This window comes from Ovis canadensis, chromosome 8 (genome assembly GCF_042477335.2).
Source record: "Ovis canadensis isolate MfBH-ARS-UI-01 breed Bighorn chromosome 8, ARS-UI_OviCan_v2, whole genome shotgun sequence".
Lineage (NCBI taxonomy): Eukaryota > Metazoa > Chordata > Mammalia > Artiodactyla > Bovidae > Ovis > Ovis canadensis.
The window spans coordinates 17,010,654-17,025,530 of record NC_091252.1 but is presented as its reverse complement, the minus strand read 5'-3'; the positions used below and the strand labels follow the sequence as shown (position 1 = coordinate 17,025,530).

At 38.9% G+C, this 14,877-nt stretch overlaps 1 non-coding gene across 1 annotated transcript; it reads right to left on the bottom strand.

Annotated features, from left to right (window-relative positions):
- Positions 1–11,359: 11,359 nt before the first annotated feature.
- On the bottom strand, positions 11,360–11,466 carry LOC138445457 (U6 spliceosomal RNA). The gene has a single exon (XR_011258891.1). It is a non-coding gene; the product is annotated as a U6 spliceosomal RNA (small nuclear RNA).
- Between the last annotated feature and the right edge of the window lie 3,411 nt (positions 11,467–14,877).

Genomic DNA, 14,877 nt, shown 5'->3' with positions numbered 1-14,877 from the left:
CCCCTTACAAGAACTTAATAAATATTAGATTGTTATCATGACAATCGTCATATATACTGTCACTGAATCCACAAAGGACTTCCCTGGTGGCTCAGACAATAAAGCGTCTGTCTACAATACGGGAATCCACAAATGAGTATAAACCTATTCTATGCTAATTTTACAGTGTAGCTGTCAGAGTGTTGCATGGGCTTCACTGTCTCATCTAAGTATTTCCTAAACTAAGGGTCTCAAATCTTCTACTAAAGTCCTTCTACTGGGCGATGACAGTGAACTCCTCTTCCCTGGTTCTGGGAGTGGCAATAGCTCTAAAAGCAAAACATGTCTAACAAGTGTCATATTTAATCTTAAAATTCACATGCCTTGTATTTTACTTCATAGTATATTTATGTTTCTTTCAATACAAAAAAAATGGTGATTTAAATCATTCACCACTTGGTAAAACTGAACACGCTTGCCAATCCTCTGCTGGTTTTTCATGACACGTATACCAATTTCAAATCAGGAAAGGAGTACATCAAGGCTGTATATTGTCACCTTGCTTATTTAACTTATATGCAGAGTACATAATGAGAAATGCCAGGCTGGATGAAGCACAAGCTGGAATCAAGATTGCTGGGAGAAATATCAATAACCTCAGATATGCAGATGACACCACCCTTATGGCAGAAAGTGAAGAAGAACTAAAAAGGCTCTTGATGAACATCAAAGAGGAAAGGGAAAAAGTTGGCTTAAAACTCAACATTCTGAAAATTTAGATCATGGCATCTGGTCCCATTACTTCATGGGAAATAGATGGGGAAACAATGGAAACAGTAACAGACTTTATATTTGGGGGCTCCAAAATCACTGCAGATGGTGACTGAAGCCATGAAATTAAAAGACGCTTACTCCTTGGAAGGAAAGTTATGACCAACCTAGACAGCATATTGAAAGGCAGAGACATTACTTTGCCAACAAAGGTCCATCTAGTCAAGGCTATGGTTTTTGCAGTAGTCATGTATGGATGTGAGAGTTGGACTATGAAGAAAGCTGAGCACCAAAGAACTGATGCTTTTGAACTGTGGTGTTGGAGAAGACTCTTGAGAGTCCCTTGGACTGCAAGGAGATCCAACCAGGCCATCTTAAAGGAAATCAGTCCTGAATATTCATTGGAAGGACTGACACTGAACTGAAACTCCAATACTTTGGCCACCTGATGAGAAGAACTGACTCATTGGAAAAGACCCTTGTGCTGGGAAAGATTGAAGGTGGGAGGAGAAGGGGATGACAGAGGATGAGATGGTTGGATGGCATCACCGACTCAATGGACTCTGGGAGTTGGTGATGGACAGGGAAGCCTGGCATACTGCAGTCAATGGGGTCAAAAAGAGTCAGACACAACTGAGTGACTGAACTGGACTGATACCAGTTTCAGAAACATGGCCTGTGACAACAGGACTTTAAATTTTGACATAGATAATCTACTTAGTGATGAAGACTCTTAGCTTTCTGTGTGGCTATTACATCTTTCTCAAACACAAAGAGAGGAAATGAAGTTAGGAAACATGGCCATTAAGGAGTCCACTGACAAATGTAGGGAACACCAGACCTTGCTTCCCATGTAGCAGATGACAAAGTGCATTTCTTGGCCCCTGCAGCTCTGACGTCACAGCTCAGGAACGCTAATGACACCCAGGAATTTGACATGTGCCCATCAAGCCATGACTGATAGAAACTGGCTCAAGTTGAAAAGTAAAATAACAGACAGAAAAATTTGTGCGTAGGAGAGATCATTGTTAAGTTGAGCCATATTAAATTTTCAAGATTTGGCCATTTTGAAGTATAAAAACTGTGGCTAGGAAGTCCTAGCCACAGCATTCAGAGAAGAAAGAGAAATAGAAGGAATCCAAACTGGAAAAGAAGCAAAACTGTCACTGTTTGTAGATGACATGATACTATACATAGAGAAGTCTTAGAGATGCTACCAGAAAACTATTAGAAAACTACTAGCTGTACTACTAGAGCTCATCACTGAATCTGGTAAATTTGCAGGATGGAAAATTAATACACAGAAATTTTTTTTAACTTCTATGCACTAACAACAAAAGATCAGAATGAGAAATTAAGGAAACAATCCTATTTACCACTGCAGTGAAAAAAATAAAATACCTAGGAAAAAACCTACTTAAGGAGGCAAAATACTTGTATCCCCAAACTGTAAGACACTGATGAAAGAAACCAAAGACAACACAGACAGAAAGATATACTGTAATCTGTTCAAATGACTATACTACCCAAGGCAATCTACAGATTCAATGCAATCCCTACCAAATTATCAATCGCATTTTTCACAGAATTAGAACAATTTTTTTTAATTTGTATTGAAACACAAAAGACCCTGAGTAGACAAAACAATCTTGAGAAACAAAAACAAGAGTTGGAAGAATCAGACTCCCTGACTCCAGACTATATTACAAAGCTACCGTAATTGAAATAGTATGCTGCTGCTGCTGCTGCTGCTGCTAAGTTGCTTCAGTCATGTCCGACTCTATATGACCCCATAAACAGCAGCCCACCAGGCTCCCCTGTCCCTGGGATTCTCCAGGCATGAACACTGGAGTGGGTTGCCATTTCCTTCTCCAATGCGTGAAAGTGAAAAGTGAAAGTGAAGTTGCTCAGTCGTGTCCAACCCTCAGCCACCCCATGGACTACAGCCTACCGGGCTCCTCCATCCACGGGATTTTCCAATCAAGAGTACTGGAGTGGGGTGCCATTGGCTTCTCCTGAAATAGTATGGTACTGTCACAAAAACAGGCATACAGATGAATGGAACAAGATAGAAAGCCCAGAAATAAATCTGCATATCTAAGACCAATTAATCTGTGACAAAGAATATACAATACAGAAAAGATAATCTCTTCAACAAGTAGTGCAGGGAAAACTGAAAAGCTATGTGTAAAACAATGAAAATAAAATATTCTTTAAAATCATACACAAAAATAAACTCAAAATGGATTAAAAACCTAAATGTAAGACCAGAAACTATAAAAACTCCTAGAGGAAAACAGGCAGAAGTCTCTTTGACAGAAATTGCAGCAATATCTTTTTGGATCTGTCTTCCAGAATAATAGAAATAAAAACAAAATAAACAAATGGAACCTCATTAAACTTCAAAGACTTTGTAAAGCAAAGAAAACCATAAACAAAACAAAAATCAACTTACAAACTAGGAGAAAATATTTGCAAATGATGTAACTAACAAGGGATTAATTTCCAAAACATACAAACAGCTAACGTAGCTCTCTCTGTATATATACAAATAACCCAATCCAAAAATTGGCAGATCTAAATATACATTTCTTCAAAGAAGACATGCAGAAGGCTAAGAGTTACATGAAAAGATACTCTACATTGCTAATTATTAGAGAAATGCAAATCAAAACTACAATGAGGTATCACCTCACTCTGGTTAGAAAGGCCATTATCAAACTGTTTACAAACAATTAGTTCTACAGAGGGTGTGGGAAAAAAGGAACCCTCCTACACTGTTGGTGGAAATGTAAATTGGTACAGCAACTATGGCAAATAGAACAGAGGTTCCTTAAAAAATTAAGAATACAGTTAACATATGATCCTGTAATTCCACTCCTGGGCATATATCCAGACATATATATAATATGAAAAGATACATGCACTCTAATGTTTGCTGCAACACTGTTTACAAACAGCCAAGACATGGGAGCAACCTAACTGTCCACTGACAGATGAATAAGGAAGATGTATCCATCATATATATATCCATATATACACACACACACATATACACATATACACAATAGAATACTACTCAGCCATAAAAATGAATGAAATAATGGCATTTACGGTAACATGAACGGACCTAGAGATGATCGTACTAGGTGAAGTAAGCCAAAGATAAATATATGATATCACTTATATGTGGGATGTAAAAAAAAAAAGACACAAATAAACTTACTTACAAAGCATAGACTCAGATATAGAAAACAAACTTATGGTTACCAAAAGGAAAAGAGGGGAGGGATAAATTATGAGTTTGGAATTAAAATATATACAATACTATATAAAAAATAGATAGCCAATAAGGCTCTACTATAAAGCATAGAGAACTATATTCAATATCTTATAATAACCTCTAACGGAAAATAATTTGAAAAAATATACATTATGTAATGGAATCACTGTGCTATACACCCGAAACTAACACACTGTAAACTAACTATACTTCAATAAAAATAAATAAATACAAATGTCAATTTCTATGGTTCAACTAATATTTCCCCAAAGTTTATTAATAAGTAGTATGCATTACATAGCATTGGCTTTTAGGTGAAATACTACTACTGTAAATCATAATAAGAATGGCACTTTCAGACTCATTAAAAAATACACCTAGAATTAAGAATGTAGAAAGAGAAAGTAAAATTTCCTGGATGATGCTGAAAATGATCAGGGCATTTTGCTTTTAGGGGCTTAAAGGTTGAGCTATGACCATGGTTCATAGGCACAAACCTTTCAGACAGTTTGGAGAAATGATCCTGGGGGTTCCCGTTGATCCAGCGGGTATTACAAAATAAAATATCAGGACAAGCAGAATAAGCCTTGGGCGTTTCATGAAAGCACCTGGAAAGATAAAGTCCCCTGTGCTTTTCAAGCCCAAAAGTAAAGTGCATTTACTCAATCATTTTATCAGGGTGAATTGGAGAGGAATGGCACTTCACCTCTGTAATTACACTTAACCTCTGTTAGTGTTTGCACACATCCTATAACATCCTCCAGTTTACTTTAAATAATCTATAGATTACTTATAATACCTAATACAAGGTAAACGATATGTCAGTAGTTGCTTGCACATGGCAAATTTAAAGTTTTGCCTTTTGGGACTTGGGGAATTTTTTTCCCGAGTATTTTTTATCCATGGTTGGTTGGTTGAAGCTGCAGTGCAGAAGAGCCTATGGATATGGAGGGATGATAGTGCTCTGAAGCCATATGATGAATTTCTCTTAGGATGACCATTTCCCTTGTTAAACAGCTGGCTGGGTGCCCATGATAGATTTTTTTTCGGACTTATATTCCAGTCTCTATTGCAATATTGTCTCACGCAGGAGTGGAACCGTGCAGAGACAGGGAAAGTAGTCACATTCAATAACATGCATGTCACAGGAAGAGTACAAGATCTGTTACGCGCTTTCAACTTTCCAAGTCAGTGTTGCACCTTCATCATGAATCAGCACTATGTACTTCTTTAGATTTAAATTCTCAGCTCTGGATCTGGATTGAGTGGAGAGGGAAAAGGCAGCTGAGGAGGATATATCTGGGCAATAAAGGAGGAAAGCAGAGTGTGTTTCTAAGCACATGGGAGGGTTTCTATGTTCACTTTGGCACAGCATAAGTAGCTTGGATTTCAGATTTGCTGCCTTCAAACTCTGTCTTGGATTTTATGACTTCAACTGAATAGGCAGAGAGAGAAAAACCAAACCAAATCAACCAACCACCAAACCAAGTTCAGGGGAATAAATGAACAACCAATAAACAAAGGGTTTCCTGATAGAAACTTATCTTAAATTCACAAGACTTAAATTCATAAATTCACAAGACAGCCTGGACTCCCACTACATCAGAAATTTGATTCAAATGGAAAATATCTTCTAATCAAAAATTTTGGGACTTCCCTGGTGGTCCAGGGGTTAAAAATCCACCCACCAATACAGGAGACATGTGTTCAATTCCTGGTCCGGGGAGATTCCACATGGTGTGGAGCAACTAAGCTCGTGAGCCACAAATATTAAGCCTGTGCTCTAGAGCCCAGGAACTGCAACTACTGAGCTCACAGGCCACAGCTCCCGAAGCTCGTGCGCCCTAGAGGCCATGCTCTGCAACAAGAGTAGTCACCACAATGAGGAGCACTGCAACTAGAGAAACTAGCCCTCTTCGCCACAACTTAAAAAAAGCCCTCGAGCAGCAACGAAGACCCATTGCAGCCAGACATAAAAATAAAAAAACCATAAAAAATTTTAAGCATATACAGAAAAACCTGAATAAACTTTTTTGCCAACCTAGTACTTAGATTCAACACTTTTCAAAACATTTCTATCCATGCTTTACCTACCCTTGTTTACATTGCTGAAGTATTTTAAAGCAAATCACAGCCCTGTAACATTTTATTCCCATATGCACTTCAACATAACTCTCAAAAATCGGGGATATTTCTAAGAACCAGGCCACTTGGATAACACTTTCGATGACAATTTGTCCCTTAAAAATAAAATTTGTATATACTGTTCATTTATACTCTGCTACACTGCAAACATGGGTATGAGAAAGAGATGAAACAATGAAAAAAATGAAGTTAAGACAGCAAAATAAAGTCAGGAATGAAAGTATTGAAACAGGTATATGGAAGGTCTGATCCTAACCCCCAACCTATGAGGACCAAAATAGGTTTTTCTATTCAGTGCCCCAAAATGGGTAAACAGCACCACTGCTCTGGAGAACATAGCTTTCCCTCTCTCCAAGGTCTGGGATGAATTTCTCTTGGATATCTTCGTGAAGAAGGCACTGTGCGATTTACTGGATAATATAATTTACAAAATCCTCGTAATAAATATAGAAGAGGTTCTGTGCTCCTTCTGAACCCTGGTTGCAAACCAAGGCATAACACCCAAGTCCAGGGGAGAAAAGTCATCCAACAAAGACCCAGAGCAGCCTGGCACGCTGCACCCGCCCCAGGTACTGCATCAAACCCACACATGTCAAATCATCTTTCATCTCCCTCAGACTCCCATTGACCCAATAGCCCCAGTAATAACATGGCCTTCATTTAAAAAACTTGAATCCAGCTGTTATTACTCTTAAGCGCTATTATGCAGAGCCACTGACGTGATGCCACAGGCGTCTTCGCACCCTTTCATCATTTGTGAATTTGGCCCAGCCTCTGGATTTTCCCCTCCTGTTGTCCGGGCGGGTTGCAAATGCCAAAAGCAATCAATCTGCAAAGCAAATCAATGTGCAGAGCCGTCAGGGGGAAGGGCTGACCCTGCGGCTATCTGCCTTTCTTTTTGTTTTTGTTTTGAAAGAACTGCAGAGCTCTGTCTTTGGATCTGATGACCAGAATACCCATGCACTCAAGGAGCTGTGTCACTCCAGCTTTTTTCCCCCCTGCTCTCGCTGGAGGCTAGCTTCACGAAGTCTCCAGGCTGCAGGAACAGCAGTCCTGCTCCGTCACCCTGGTGACCAGCGGCTCCAGCATCCACGGCTCCTTCTCACCTGCAGCCACCACTGCGCTGATCCTCCGTAAGCGCTCTGGCGCCCCAGCGTTCTGCTACTTACCATCAATATCTCTATGGAGGGTGCAAAACGCAATTTCTTTGTGTCCTTAGTGTGTGTGTGACATAGCTCATCTGCTTTTAAAGATTTCCTCCTGGCTTCTGCTAACAGCCTTTGCTTGCTTCCTGCAGTTCTATGCATCACATGGCTAAATAAACCTGTTTGATGTTGCCAGCTCTCAGGAATCCAACCAGAAAATATACTGAAATCAGATAGTTAGGTGAGCTGACATCAAGGGACAATGAAGAAAAACTATCTCAAAAAATACAAAGAAATTCTGAATGTACAAATAGTTTCTTGTCAAACTTAAAAAGAAAGGAAAGACAACATTAAAAGTATTCAGGGAAATTTGAACCTACCTTCAAAGGTAAAATATGCCCTTATTTTCCTGAGTATAACATTTCTATGTTAAAACTGTAGCAACAAATCCAAGTAAAAAAATGTCTTTGAAAATTCCATTTAACGAAAGCATCACTGTATGCATTTAAACTTTTCTTTTCCTAATGAAAATTACTGCAAACAGCACGAAAGACGTTGACGCAGAAAACAGAATAAAAGTGATGGAAGGTCTTAAAAGAGCAGGGGGGTACAAATGTTCATGAAATGCTATGCTCAAATGACTAATGTGAACATTTAGGCAAAATTATTCCATATAGGCAAGAAAATAAGTAAGATGCTTACAGAATAACACATAAATAATAGTAGTAGGGGAGATAAAGTAGGAAAAGTCAGTAATATTTCTAGATCATTTTAGGAAGTTGGCAGAGTGATTATCTAATGGTCAGATTAAAATGTTTAATATTGCCCAGGAACTGAAATTTAAAATCTTTATTTATCCAGTACATTCAAAAGAATTGTTGGGCGTTTTGTTGTTGGTGGCGTACAATATTCAGATCATGATCTCCATTTCCTGTGATACTTCACAGAATTCTTAATTCTTATTCTTTTTCACTCTCTCCCACATATAGCCACCCAACCTTATTTTTACACTTCTATTTATGATTAACAGTATTTCAAGTTTCCTCAATGCAGCCCTCTATTTGGAGTCCTTAAGCTGGAAATCTAGTTGAATCCTATTTTCCCTTTTTCCTTCAGTCATTTGCTCTCCTAAATTCCAGACGAGCATGCATTTCACATGCGCTTCACCGCTGCTGCATTTTAATTAAAGGCACCCTGTGAGCATTGTTTTCGGAACCCAGGAAGTTATACCACCATATAATCAAGGAATTCACGGTTAAGTTTTAAGAATGTGAGGCTAACCGGCAGATACTTGCTGGAGGAGAAGTTCAAGCTCTCTGTTAACGAGCAGGAGGGATTTCAGTTTTGAAAGGAAAGAAGGCTGCTCCAAAGGGAAAGAATGATGTGGAAAGCAGCTGGCAGCAGAGGGGAAACAAACCTGGGTACTAGAGGCATGGCTGGCAGAGGGAGGGGGTAGAAGCAATTTTTCTTTGCTTATAATGGATGGTTATAAAAAGCATACTGCTGACAAAGTCCAGTACAAGTTCCGGAAGGTGTTGGATTCGACATGCCCTCTTTGGTTCCACTGGGGGAAAGCAGGGCTATCCACCCACTGAATGGCTTCAAAACCACACCAGAAGAAACAGGCCCCCAAGATCAGGACTCATGAGGAGCCCCTCTGGGAAAGGTCTGGGTATGATTAAAGTGTTTGGTAATGAAATGTTCCACACTACTTTATATGTACCACCCAACCCTTCCGACGCACAGAGCCCTTCTGGAACCCATCAGCAGCTTCATCTACCATCTCTGGCTCTTTTTCATCCTAATTTAGGGCTGGCAATTCTTAATTGCCTAAATCTATCCGGGGAAGTCTTGATACACAAATCACAGATGGGTTGATTTGTGGTGGGACAAAATTACTGTTTTCTTTCTAGTTTAAATTCTCTTCTAAGTATCTGTAAGAATCTATGCTTGGGGTCATTCTTTATATAAAGTAGTAGCATATTACAGGAGGGGAGATTCTTAAGGACCCAGTCCATCTGTAGACTCACAGATTCCAAGATTGGAATACTTAAAGCGAGGAATGAGGATCAGACAAGGGCCTTTAATTCACTATTTGATAACTTAATTTGTAGTATTAAATAAAGGTGAACACTCTCTATCTTAAAAATTAAGCCCTAAAATCTTCATATTCTATTTTCCCCCAGTTTTATTGAGATATAGATGACATATAATACTGTGTAAATTTACAGTGTGTAACGTCACTCTGGGCACATACCCAGAGAAAACTCTAATTCAAAAAGATACATGCACCCCAAGTTTCACAGCAGTACTGTTTACAATAGCCGAGACATGGAAGCTATCTAAATGTTCATCAACAGATAAATGGATAAAGAAGATGTAGATATTACCCATTAATAAAAAGGAATGGACTAACAGCATTTGCAGCAACATGGATGGACCTAGAGATTGTCATACTAAGTGAAGTATGCCAGACAAGGACAAATATCATATGATATCACCTATATGTGGCATCTTAAAAAAATGGTACAAATGAACTTATTATCAAACAGAAGTAGACTCTTAGACATAGAAGACAAACTTCTGGTTACCAAAGGGGAAAGGTTGGGAGGATAAATTAGAAGTTTGGGATTAACATATACATACTAGTGTATATAAAATAGATAACCAACAAGGGCCTACTATATAGCACAATGAACTATATTCAGTATCTTGTAATAACCTATAATGAAAAAGAATCTGAAAAAGAATATATATATATACACACACGTGCCTAACTGAATCTCTTTGCTGTACACCTGAAACTAATATAACATTGTAAATCAACTATACTTCTATAAAAAATTTTTAATGTATATAATGTGATGATACACATATGTGTTGCAAAATGTTTACCACAATAAGGTTGGTTAACACATAATTAACTTATACAATTATGCTCCTATCGTTGCTGCTATGGTAAGAATGCTAAAGCTCTACTCTTACAGCAAGTTTTTTTTTTAATATTTATTTATTTTTGGCTGTCTCAATTGCAGCATGTGGGAGATTCACTGCAACATGCGGGAGATTCATTGCAGCACGCGGGATATTTCGTGGTGGCGTGCAGGCGTCTCTCTAGTTGTGCCCTGTGAGCTCCAGAGCGCATGGACTTTATAGTTGGCAGCACACAGGCTCAGTAGTTGTGGCATATGGACGTAGCTGACCTGTGGCATGTGTGGTCTTAGTTCCCATCCGGGGTTCGAACCCACATCCCCTGCATTGGAAGGCAGATTCTCAACCACTGGACCACTGGAGACTTTCAAATACACAAGACACTATTGTAACCTAGAGCCACCAAGCCATATATTTGATTTCCCAAATTTATTCATCCTAAAACTGAAAGGTTGTGCCCTTGACCAACATCTCTCTATTCCCCCCACTACCCCAAAGCCTACGGCAACCACCAATCTACTGTCTCTATGAGATGGATGTTTTTGGATCCCACATATAAGTGAGGTCACAGAGGTATCTCTTTTAGATAGTGATTTTCATTTCCTTCAGGTACACACCTAGAAGTGGAACTGCTGAATCATATGGTAGTTCTATTTTTAATTTTTCTGAGCAAACTCCATATTGTTTTTCATAGTGGCTGCACCAAGTTGCATTCCCAACAACAGTGCGCCAAGATTTCCTTTTCTCCACATCCTCACCAGCATTTATTTCTTGTCTTTTTGATTACAGCCATTCTATCAGGTGTAAGTTGATAACTCATGGTTTTGAGGTGTATTTCCATAATGATGAGTAATGTTGAGAACATTTTCATATGCTTGTTGACCATTTTTTATGTCTTTGGAAAGATGCATATTCAAGTCCTCTGTCCATTTTTTTGCTATTTATTTATTTATTTATTTAAATTAAAAAATCTTTAATTCTTACGTGCGTTCCCAAACATGAACCCCCCTCCCACCTCCCTCCCCATAACATCGCTCTGGGTCATCCCCATGCACCAGCCCCAAGCATGCTGTATCCTGCGTCAGACATAGACTGGCGATTTCGAAAAAATATGGAACGCTTCACGAATTTGCGTGTCATCCTTGCGCAGGGGCCATGCTAATCTTCTCTGTATCGTTCCAATTTTAGTATATGTGCTGCCAAAGCGAGCACTGTCCATTTTTAAATTGTTTTTATTTTTATATTTTTGCTATTGAGTTTTATGAGTTCCTTATATACTTCTGATCTTAACCCATTATCAGATACACGGTTTTCAAATATTTTCTTCTAATCTGTATATTGCCTTTCATATTGACTATTTCTTTTGCTGGGCAGAAATATGCAGTTTAAAAGTCTCACTTTTTTTTTTTCTTTTGTTGCCTCTGCTTTTGGTGCCATATTTAAAAATTCATTGCCATGACTGATGTCTAGGAGCTTTTCGCCTATGTTTTCTTCTGGGGGTTTTGGTTTAGGTCTTATAATTAAGTACTTAATCCACTTTGAGTTAATTTTTGTGAGTGATGTAAGATAGGGTTCAGTTTCCATCTTTACATGTGGATATCCTGTTTCCCAAACATGATCTGGTTTTTGGCCATGACACACAGCATTTCACATGCTAGCAAGGTCATGCTCAAAATCCTCCAAGCTAAGCTTCAAAAGTGTGGACTGAGAACTTCCAGATGTACAAGCTGGATTTAGAAAAGGCAGAGGAAAGAGATTAAATTGCCAACATCCACTAGATCAAAAAGCAAGACAATTCCAGAAAAACATCTACTTCTTCATTTGCTCCACTAAAACCTTTGACTGTGTGGATCACAACAAACTGTGGAAGATTCTTAAGGAGATGGGAATAACAGATCACCATACCCGCCTCCTAAGAAACCTGTATACAGGTTAGGAAGCAACAGTTAGAATTGGACGTGGAACAATGGACTGGTTCAAAACTGGGAAAGGAGTACACGAGGCTATATACTGGCACCCTGCTTGCTTAACTTCTATGCAGAGTATATCAGGTGAAATGCTAGGCTGAATGAAGCACAAGATGCAATCAAGATTGCTGGGAGAAATATGAGTAACCTCAGATATGCAGATGACACTACCCTAATGGAAGAAAGTGAAGAGGAATTAAAGAGCCACTCGATAAAGGTGAAAGAGGAGAGTGAAAAAGCTGGCTTAAAACTCAACATTAAAAAAGCTAAGATCATGGCATCTGGTCCCATCTCTTCATGGCACATAGATGAGGAAACAATGGAAACGGTGAACAATTTTATTTTCTTGGGCTCCAAAATGACTGCTGATGGTAACGTCAGCCATAAAGTAAAAGAGGCTTGCTCCTTGGAAGAAAAGCTATTACAAACCTAGACAGCATATTAAAAAGCAGAGACATTACTTTGCCAACAAAGGTTCATACAGTCAAAGCTCTGGTTTTTCCATAATCATGTGTGGGTATGAGACTTAGACCATAAAGGCGGCTGGATGCTGAAGAACTGATGCTTTCCAACTGTGGTGCTGGAGAACTCTTGTGAGTCCCTTGGACTGCAAGAAGATCAAACCAGTTGATCCTAAAGGAAATCAACTCTGAATATTCATTAGAAGGATTGATGCTGAAGCTGAAGCCCCAGTCCTTTGGCCACCTGATGCGAAGAGCTGACTCACTGGAAAAGACCCTGATGCTGGGAAAGACAGAAGGCAGGAGGGGAAGGTGATGACAGAGGATGGAATGATTGGATGGCATCACTGACTCAATGGAGATGAGTTTCAGCAATCTCTGGGAGATGGTGAAGGACAGGGAAGCCTGGCATGCTGCAGTCCATGGGATTGGAAAGAGCTGGACGTGACTGACTGACTGAACAGCAACTCAGCATGCGGAATCCTAGTTCTCTAACCAGCAATCGAACCCACACGCCCTGCAGTGGAAGCTTGGGGTCCTAACCACTGGACCACCAAGTGGCCCAATCACCATTCCCCCAAACACCATTTCTGAAGAGATTACCTCTCCCCACTGGGTATTCTTGGCTCTCTTGTCAAACATTAGGTGACCATGTATGGCTGCATCTATTTCTGGGCTCTCTATTCTGTTTCATTAGTCTATTGATCAGTTTTTATGTCAGTATCATACTGTGTTGATTACTACAGTAATCAAAATCTACAGCTTTGTAAAATTGTTTGAAATCAGGAAGTGCGAAGCATCAAATTTGTTCTTTCCCAAGATTGCTCTGACTATTTGAGATAGTTTGTTGTTACATACGAATTGTAGGATTTTTTTCTATTTCTGTAGAAAACGTCAATGGAATTTTGATAAAGACTGCCTTAAATCAATAGATCATTTGGACAGTATGAATATTTTAACAATATTAACTCATGATCCATGAACACAGTATATTATTCCATTTATGCGTGCCTTCAATTATTTTCATCAATGTTTAATAATTTTGGTGTATATATACTTCACTTTCTTGGTTAAATTTATTCCTAAGTATTTTATTCTTTTCAAGCTACTGTAAATGGGATCTTTTTATCTCTTTTTCAAATAGTTCATTATTAGTGTACAGAAATGCAGCAAATTTTTGCATGTTGATTTTGTATCCTGAAACTTTATCAAATTCATTTATTGGGTCTCAGAGTTTTTCAATGGAGTCTAGGATTTTCTTTATATAAGATCATGTCATCAGCAAATATATAATTTTACTTCTTCATTTTTGATTTAGATGGGAATTTTATTTTTCTTTCATTTCCTTTTCTTGCCTTATTACTCTGGTTAGGAGCTCCAGTACTACACTGAATAGGAGTAGTGAGAATGGGAATCTCTTGTTCCTGCCCACAGAGGGAAAGCTTTCAGTTTTTCACCACTGAGTATGATGTTAGCTGTGGGCTTTTCATGTATACGTGTGTGCATGCTAAGTCACTTCAGTTGTGTCCAACTCTTTGTGCCACCTGGGAACCCACATGGGCTTGTCATATATGTTTTTAATTAACTTATTTTTCTATTGAAGGATGACTGCTTTACAGAACTTTGCTGTTTTCTGTCAAACCTCAACATGAGTCAGCCATAGGTATACATACATCCCCTCCCATTTGAACCTCCCTCACCATCCCAACCTTCTAGGTTGCTACAGAGACCCTGTTTGAGTTTCTTAGCCGTACAGCAAATTCCCATTGGCTATCTATGTTACATATGGTAATATAAGTTTCCATGTTACTCTTTCCATACATCGCACCCTCTCCTCCCCTCTCCCCATGTCCATAACTCTACTCTCTATGTCTGTTTCTCCACTGCTGCCCTGTTCAGTACCATTTTTCTAGATTCCATACATATGCATTAGAATACAGTATTTATCTTTCTCTATCTGAGTTACTTCACTCTGTATACTAGGTTCTAGGTTCATCCACCTCATTAGAACCGACTCAAAGGCATTCCTTTTCATGGCTGAGTAATATTCCACTGTGTATAGGTGCCACAACTTCTTTATCCATTCCTCTCTCGATGGACGTCTAGGTTGCTTCCATGTTCTAGCTATTGTAAACAGTGCTGCAATGGACAATGGGATACGTGTGTCTTTTTCAATTTTGGTTTCCTCAGGATAT